Source organism: Pararge aegeria, chromosome 4 (genome assembly GCF_905163445.1).
Source record: "Pararge aegeria chromosome 4, ilParAegt1.1, whole genome shotgun sequence".
Lineage (NCBI taxonomy): Eukaryota > Metazoa > Arthropoda > Insecta > Lepidoptera > Nymphalidae > Pararge > Pararge aegeria.
In genome coordinates this window covers 18156643-18166889 of record NC_053183.1, presented here as the reverse complement: position 1 = coordinate 18166889, position 10247 = coordinate 18156643, and positions in this window count along the sequence as shown.

The window sequence follows — 10247 nt, the reverse complement described above, 5'->3', positions numbered from 1 at the left end:
ATTATTTACATGAGGGCCCCATTGAAGTTGAGCATGTCGTGTTTTATTATCGTCCTCTTTGAAGAAATTTATAGATTTAGATAGATAGATAGATAGATAAATTCTTTATTGTACACAATTAAGGGATAAAGATAATAAAAATTGAAAACATAAATACAAGAAGAATAAAAATGCGCAAAGGCGGTCTTATCGCTTTAAGCGATCTCCTCCAGACAACCTTAATAAAAGAAAAAAAATAATGGAAACGGGATAGTGCAATTTTTAAAAATAATAGGTCATGTTGTTTGAACCTCATTTTAGTATACTCAGTAACTTAAAGAGCTCTTGTGGAAGTTTAAAACAATTAGCTAAATAGCTGTCTCGCTTCCCTTGATTTAGCTGCTAGAGAGCCGAGGGCAACGACCTCTATGTGTGCTAGGTGCTTGACATGCGTACGTGTGGCTTTTGTCGTGTGAAGCTTTGTTACTTAGTTCATTTTATGACTTCTATGGCAAAGCGTTTTTATAATTAAAGAACCTGCAACCCTGCCCGTTAAAGCACCTACCGGGTCCAATTGTTTTTTCAAACCACACAGAATTATCAACAGATATTTGCAGCGCACTGTCAAACTACAGATATTTATGACAAACGCGTTTATTTTTTTAAATTTTCTAATGTTTTACGCAATTTTTTTTTATTTTTTAAGTTTAAGTACCTTCCACAGAGTATTACAAAACTCAAAAACAAAAGATGCGTGATATCGGTAAAGTATCTGTGTGGTGTGACCAAGGTAAATTAACGTTTAAAGTTATATATACAGAAAATGTGTACTCGAATATTATCGTTCTGCCTAAACATCTTGTTTCTCCATGTCACGTGAATCGACCGAGGCATGTCCCCGGCGGGCAGTTATACCAATTACCAAAATGGCTGCCTGCCCTTGCCGCAACAGATAAAATAAATGTATTACATTTTTACATACATTAGCGTTATTACAGAATCTGTAGGTACCAGCTGCGTTTCTTTGGATAATTCGTTTGAGTTTGTATTTCATTTGATAGAAATATTATATTATATTACAATTAAAGAGGAACTTTTATTTTTTAACTTATATATAATCATATGAAAAAAAAATGTGTCATATGAAAAAACGGAACTCCTTTTGCAACTGCTAAAATAAGTGTCATTATACACTTATTAAACAATAAGGTTTATTTACTTAACTCACTCATGCACATACATGCACGAAAGCACAATCACACACAAACACACACGCTCTCACACACACACGAATACACAACACACACATACATACACACTTACACACTTACACATGCATGCACGTATACATAACATACTCGCACTCACACTGCATGCTATATTTACATGTCAAAAATAAATAAATGTATTATATCAATAAATTGAAATAAAAATGTGTTTGTAAGGGAAGAGCGATTCATTCATTTCATTTCATATTTTGGCCGCCAAGTAGACTTTTCCATGCGTTCTTTTCCACACTAGTGCTTTTTGTTGTTATGCTACATACGACATTCGAAGATATGAAGGAAGTTTTGAATTAAAAAGTATTCTGGATTTTTTTTTGATGACACAGATTTTATAATATGTGAATAAATAAACTTTAAATAAGTTATTTTAATTGAATAATTTTTTTTTTATTCCACTTAAACTATGTATATTTAAAACTATCTTTTTTTTAAATTCTACTACTAGTTACCCCTTGACTGCAATCTCACCTGGTAGTAAGTGCTTATACACTCTAAGATGGTAGCGGGCTAACCTGTTAGGGAGAGTGACAGTTATATTTATCCGATACCTATCCCTAACCGGTTTCTACGCGACGTCATACCGGAACGCTAAATCGCTCAGCGGCACGTTTTTGTCGGTAGGGTGGTAACTAGCCACGGCCGAAGCCTTTCACCAGACACCATGCCGAAGCATCCTAACATCATCACCTATCTATTTATTCTACACGGAGATTTTCGTTTTAGTTTGTTTGAATGCGCTAATGTCTGGAACTACCTGTACTAGTAGGATTCTATAACTAGGATGACCTACGCAGAGAAACAAACAGACAAATTAATGTCAACGATAAAAATATTCGATAGTAAATTGCATTTTATAGCCATCTATAAGTTCACTGTTCAGTCATATGTGTATTTCACAGAATTAAGAACTTACAGAACCCTCACTCAGCCAATATTGTTCTCAGTTCATTGTGACCAAAAACAATCAAAACGCCCCACGCCCGTCTACTTCACACCTGCGTAATGTTGCTAGCTCACAAACTATTCCCATTTTCTCAATTTTATGGTAAACCTTTAGAACATTAGAGGTAAAATAATTATTGTCAACTAATTGAGTTAAGTGACTAACCACCTGTTCGAATAACACTACTTATCATCATCATCATTTCAAACAATGGTCGTCCATTGCCACATAGGTATTTTCTAGGGAGTTCCACAATCGACGGTCCTGCCACAAGCGGCTCACAGAGACTCGCCTGATGTCATCTGTCCACCTCGTTGGGGGCTGAACTACGCTGCATTTACCGGTGCGGGGTCGCCATTCCAGCACCTTAAGACCCCGACGTCCATCGGTTCTCCGAGCTATGTGCCCTGCCCATTGCCACTTCAGTTTCACGACTCGCTGAACTGTGTCAGTAGTTCTAGTTTTCCTACAGATCTCCTCATTTCTGATCACGTAGAGATACTCGTAGCATAGCTATCTCCATCGCCCGCTGAGTAACTCTGAGGGCCATAAGACTACTAAAGTGGAGTGGTTTTTGATGCTTCAATATTAGTCGTTTACACACGGCTTCTGTATATTCTTATTTCTGTGGTGTATCTAGTAGGTACCTTGAACTACTATTATAATTAATAATGTGTTACCATGATTCTGTTTCTGAATAAATACATACATTTTTATTTATTTCATTAGTATAAAAGCATGGTTAATCCGTCTCGCACTTGACCTGTTTTTCATAATAAATCTCACGTGCTACTATTAAAACAGTCCTTGTAGTTATGATAAACGACATTCTTAAGGTGGTCAATAAATATCTGGAACGCCTATACGTTACGTGCTAGGTACGTGCTACGTACGTATGAATGAAATTTGTATTAGAGACTACATCTTGGCGGCAAGCCAAGTATGTAACGTGGCCATCAATAATAACACTCCCACTGCCTCAGTCGATAAATGCCGATATAAGATTAAAGGAACGATAAAAATATACGATAGTAACATTGACCTCTGTGGTTTTTGTGCAAATTACTCGTACTTTATAGACACTGGTTGAGAAATTCGTTTGCACCGAAATCGCTTTAAAAAAACTTTTTTGTAGTAAAACTTCTGTAGGCGCGACTAGGGAGTAACTCAGATTTTTTTTCTGACGGATGTAACGCTTACGTCAGATGTCTGTGTAGTTTCCGCTATATAAAAATAATAAATTGGATTGGTCGTATATATATATTATTGTCATATATTGTCAAATACTCCACGCTTCTTGACTTGTACGCCAGCTAGTGGCAAATATCATAATCAATTAGGATTATATATTGTCAACATTTTCAAACGAATCAATTGTGAATTGCAAAGTGAATTAAAAATCAAGTTTATAAAAAAAAAAAAAATTGCAAACTTTAGTAATTAATAATAAATTTTCTGACGTTTACAACATTCTATAAATTTCAATGACAACGTTATATTGACATGTGCTCATCTAACCTTCAATTTTGTACTCTCAATTATTATATTTAACAAATGAAAATATTTCTAAAATGCGAAAATGATATGAATGAATTTTAAATAGAATATAAAATGAAATATAGAATATTAAATGAAATGGCGGAGTCCTAGTAACATTTTACTCTTTCATAAAAGTTTTACTAAAATAACAATAAAAGTTATACTTCAATCGCGCGTAAAGAAGACACGCACACACTTTTTTTTAAATAATAGTAGCGGGCATACACCTCACCACCTCCCCTCACCTGATTTTAAGCTATAATCGCCGCCTATACAATCCCGGGTAATTGTAAAAGCGCTATGGATGTTGGAGATGTTGGAAACTGGCGAGTCGCATATTGTCGGCCGTCAGTCACGTTTATTCGGAACGAGTGACGACTCGTTCCGAATAAACGTGACCGACCGCCACCAGTTCGTTTTCGCTATGATAAAATAAGTAACTAGTTAGTTGTTAAGTTAAGAGAATGTAGTAGCTATTTATATTATGAGTTAGTTAAAAGGGGGGGATAGTGTAGTATATATGTGGGTAGTTTTATAATGAATGTTTATCTTAAAACGAATTGTGTGTAACTAGCAAGTTTTAAATAAACGATTGCTCGGACTACGTTTTTTTATTTCCCAGGTATATTACAGCCGGTTTTTAAGGAAAAAAGGAAAAATTTTTTGTTTATCCGCGCCTGAAAAATCCTAGATTGTATTTTGTATGTCATTAAGTTCATTCAGAAGTGGCATGATCAAACAAAAAGACTCGAACCACATGATGTAGGACAACAAAAATATAAATTGACTATTACTCCCACTGCCTCGATAAATGTCGATATAAGATTGAAGGAACGATGAAAACATTCAATAGTGTCATTGACCTCAGTGCTTTTTGTGCAAATTGCTTTATCCACAGGGATATTATATTTACACAAAAATTTCCATGAATCACTCTGTATCTTTTAAGTTAAATATTTAGTATATCAAAAAGAGGTATGAACAAACTGAAAACAAAGATGTAACGCGTAAAATAATATAAACTGTCTATAGTTAATTTCACTCCCACTGCTTTAGGCGATGCATCCTATACTTATACAAAGCTGAAGAGTTTTTTTGTTTACTGGAACGCGATGATCTGAGGAATTAGTGGTCCGATTTGAAAAATTATTTCAATTTTGGATATCCCATTTATCGAGGAAGGCTATATCATCAAGCTAATACCAATAGTAGTATAGCACCATTGATGTTCAAAATCAGGGTTTTTTACCCTTTTGAGAGCTTTCGTAAGCGCGCTGCGGAATCCGTTAAGTTTCGATGAAATCATGTTTGACAAAGTGGTTCCCTTTAAAAGTTCTAAAAAAAAGTCCGCGACAGCATGTTCATATCTTTTAAGTTTGACTTATATGCGGACGAAGTCGCGAGGGACCGCTAGTGAGGTTATAACTAAGTGTCTCTTAAGTTATTAATTTGGATATATTTTGAAAATTAAGCTTAATTTGCTATACTCCGCGAACAGCAGGAGAATCTGTATGTGGCAGCAATATATAACATATATAGCATATAACATAGAAACTTAAGCTTAATTTTATAATATACTAGCTGTTGTCCGCGACTTCGTCTGCGTTTGATTTTGTTTTTAAAGTATTCAGTATCGCTTAGCCTTAAGTGAGTATTGTAGTATATATATACATATATATATAACATGTGACAAATAATTTGCAATAAAATAAAATTGCGACTATAATTAAAGATCTAAGATATCCTATCTCTTAAGTTGGACCAGACTGCTCACGGTGAGCCAATTTTATTTAAAATCGGTTAAGTAGTTTAGTAGTCCATCGGGGACAAACATCGTGACAGGAGATTTATATATATTAAGATTATGGATTTCCGCAAAGTAACGCCTGCTTCTATCCAATATTTATTTCTTTGGAATATTTAGTAGTGGTGATAGGGATTATCGCACTAAGCCGCATAACAACGTGAACTGATGTAAAAAATATTATACGAATTCAGTGATCGGATTAGGAAAATGATAGGAATCCTTGCATTGTATTGCAAAGAATAAAAAATACGTATACGTCTATTATTACCTAAATTCTGTATTTAATAAATCTCTTTTTTATTATAGCCTTCTTTAGAATTTTAATTTTTTATCCTCCCTCCCTCTTCTCGTGATCAATTTATTAAAAGGCGTATTTTATTAGGCCTTTTATAATAGCGTTAATAGGTTCGCTATCTACTTAGATTTAATGTCACTTATTAGTGCGAGAGCTGACGGCTATAAAACAGTAATTGTCAAGACTTAATAACCTTTACGGCATCGTTGTGAGGATTTAGATGGTATCGAGGGAATTTATTACTGTATTTAATTATGTGCAACGAAAGAAAAAGGAAAATCTTTACCAAGTCGACTTCTTTAGTATTTATGTTTTCAGAATGGATTCCGCCATTAAGGTGGGTTTGTTTTTGAATATTTACATTAACCTAGTGAATTCAATAATCAGGGGCACACACAAAATATAGAGAGATTGATTTTATTTAACAATTAATAAGCATTGTCTGTAACATTTACACGGACAGTCTTATATAACTTTTTTCAAAGTTAATAAACAATGAATATACGAGTACTACGTCAATACACACATGAAGCCCCAAAGTAAACGTAGCTTGTGTTATGGGTGCTAACATAACTGATGAATATTTTTATGAATAACTAGCTTTTGCCCGCGATTTCGCTCACGTTAAGTTCAATTTTTGATTTGGTAAATTTTAACAACAAAGGTATAAAAAAAAGTCTTACACAGAAAAAGTAAACAGAAAAATACGAACGTAAATTACTTAGAAAATCAGAAACTTTAATATGAATTTTCATCGCTCCATCAATAAATTGATAAACAAAGGATTATATACAAATTTTCATCCCCCATTTAACACATTTAATGCTGTTTTAGCGGATGGCTACGTTGTAATAACTATCCGTGTGCAAAATATCAGCCCCATCCGCCAAGTAGTTAGAGTTGTGCGTTTATTTATTTTATTTATTTATAAAGGAAAACCAACAGTAGATACATTATAGATACACATTTGGCGGCCCATTGGCGCAGTTTGCAGCGACCCTGCTTTCGGAGTCAAAGGCCGTGGGTTCGATTCCCACGACTGGAAAATGTTTGTGTGATGAACACGAATGTTTTTCAGTGTCTGGGTGTTTATCTGTATATTATAAGTATTTTATGTATATTATTCATAAAAATATTCATCAGTCATCGTACTACCCATAACACAAGCTGCGCTTACTTTGGGGCTAGATGGCGATGTGTGTATTGTCGTAGTATATTTATTTATTTATTTATATTTATTAAAACTTGCTTTTTTTTTTTGGAATGAGTCTCATAGTAAATGTTCAACTATTTACAGGTTATCACAGCATGCATTAAAATGTAAAAAAAGTCATTCTTATAAATTATTTACAATTAATTATTAGTCAGTTAATATAAACCTTTAAAAGTATAAATATTTAAAGCTAAATTACATTAAAAAAATTAACTTAATAAATTATTAGGAGACAAAACAAAACAAAAATGAATTAAATCGGATTAAAATAATTAATATTGATGTCTCAAAAGTAATAAATAAAATTAAACTTAAACTTAATAAACTAAAATGTAAGTCAGGTTAATTAGTAGAACAAATATTTATAACTTTTCGTCTAAATTCAATGTAACTGTCATGAAAAATGTCTAAGTCATTAAGCTTAAATCACACACTTATTATAGCAATCCGAGATACGAGGTATAGGGGACAATTTTCCTAATTTGGTTCTGTAACGCCTGTGATGTAACAAATTGCAAGGATAACGTGGTGTATTGGTACGCAATAGATGGATGGTTTATAAAAGAAGAAGAAGAAACACTTTATTGCACGTATAACATACAGGAAAAGAAACAGTAAGGTGTATACAGTACACAATGTAGACATGCAAAGGCGGCCTTATTGCTGCAAGCAATCTCTTAGAGGCACCTTTAGATAGGACTTACAGCAAAAGATTTGGATAGTCCCTGTTGTTGTGAGTGTTGATAGATAGTATTTATACATAAATACCAAAATGTAAAGATACAAATACATATATAATTTAAATAAATATACGTAATATATAAATATAAAATATACATAATATATATAACAAACATAATATATATAAGTAGATTTTAACACACAATTTAAAAGAAAGAATATCTACTTCAAATTCCATCACTCTAAGAGAGGTAGTAGTCCTTCAGACGACTCTTTAATATCGGAAGGGAACTACTTCCACGGATTTCAGCAGGCAGATTGTTCCAGACCAAAATTGCTTTAAAGGTGAAAGAATTATTGAAGAACTTCGCTTTACAAAATGGGAGTACCAGACGGTTACCAAGGCGGGATCGAAGGTTGGAATGAGAAGATGAGTCAGAAATAAAGCGAAAACAATCCCTTAAATAAGAGGGAGATAAATGACTATGAGAACATGATGTAGAACTCTCAGGCATGCAGGTTTCCTCTTGATGTTTTCCTTCACCGTTGAAGCAAGGGATATTTTAATTAAAAGAGAGAGAAGTGCTCGCTGGGGTTTGAACTCGGCCCCCCGAAAGTGAAGTCTGAGTCCCACTGGACCCACTGGGCTATCACCACTTCAGATACAGATAAACACACATAACTGAAAAACATTTATATTCATCACACAAATATTTTTCAGTAGTGAGAATCGAACCCACGGCCTTGGACTCAGAAAGCAGGGTCGCTGCCCACTGCGTCGGCACTGTATCACATCAAGTTCAGAATAACAGAAAAAACAGACACTTAAATTACGTAGTAGGATACATAACGCGGCCTTATCGCTTAGTAGCGATCTCTGCCAGGCAACCTAAGGATTATGAAAACTAAAAAAAAAAAACGAAAAGGTGGGGAATACTGTTTAAAACATACATACGATTAACTACATACTAATACATAAACCGGACTACACAGATACAACAATACATTGTATATATAGCGATAAGGCCGCCAAATTGTACGTTCTACCTTATTGTGCTATTGTTTATGTATATCTGTGTATATTCTCTGTGGTGTACAATAAAAGTACTTATATTCATTCATTCATTCATTCTAATAAATAGCTTCTGCTTGACTGAAGGGAGGTTTTGCTCTTCATCAACACCGTTGGGCAGTCAGCTTGGTGATCGCAGTAAATGGTAGTAGTAGCACAGCGAACGCTGTTGCCCGTTCCCCATTGTAGTTCCTTAGTCGCCTCGTACGATCTGCTGTCACCACATGGCATAAATTTAACTTCAATAATCATCATCATTTACAGACTTTAGACCACTGCTGAACTAAAGGTCTCTCCTAGCGGGAGGCGATTTGCCCATTTGCCCATTTGCCCATTTGCCCATAATCACCACGCCACCAGGCGGGTCGGTGATCGCTGTAGGCATAAATTTCACTGAAATAATATAATTTCTTAATACGAACGATTTTATTTTAAACTCTCTTTTTATAAAAATAGTATCTATTATCTTTATGCGATGAAAATGTTTAAAATTGTCCAATTTAATTGGAGTTGGATACGGGAAAATGGAAAAACAACAAAACGTATTTGCTCTACGCGGTAGGGCCACCGTTTTGCAGATTAAAATCACAATGTAAATTGCGATTGGAATTGGTTATTATCAGTTCGCTCTTTTAGTTTGTGTGAAAAAAATATTGATCTGATCCGACTTTGAGCTTAAAACATTCTCACCAAGCTATTTGCGTCTTACTGATGGGTCCAAGCGCCCCCTCTAACAGGAGATACGGCAAAAAACCACAATGCTGCTTCAATAAATATATAAATATGCTACGACAATACGCACATCGACATCTAGCCCCAAAGTAAGCGTAGCTACACCGGGAGGTATCTTATATCTATGAATCGTTCGAGTCCATGTAGGACTGAGGTGCATCGATAATACAGTCTTATTTATATTAAAATACCCACCAACGCAATGTCATATCTTGCAAATATAAAGTTATAGTTATCAATTATTTACCCACTTTATAAATTTACTGTAACACTTGTGTTATGGGTACTAAGATAACTGATGAATATTTTTATGAATAATATACATTAATATTTATAATATAAATATACAGACCCAGCACTGAAAACATTCATGTTTTTCCCAAAAACGTTTTCTAGTTGTGGGAATAGAACCAAAGCCTTGACTCAGAAAGCAGTCGCTGCTAACTGCGCCAAGCGCCATAAAAAAATATTCATCAGTCAATTTAGTATCCATAACACAAGCTACGCTTATTTTGGGGCTAGATGGCGATTTGTGTATTGTCGTAGTATATTTATTTATTTACTAAAACATCTGAGTCACTATTAAAGCGACCGATGGCTTAATGTGTTTTCTTGGGCATAGATAAAGTTAATGATATGATTTTAACAGGTTTGAATTTATTTTATTTTATATAAGACTTTATTTTATTTAAACACATAA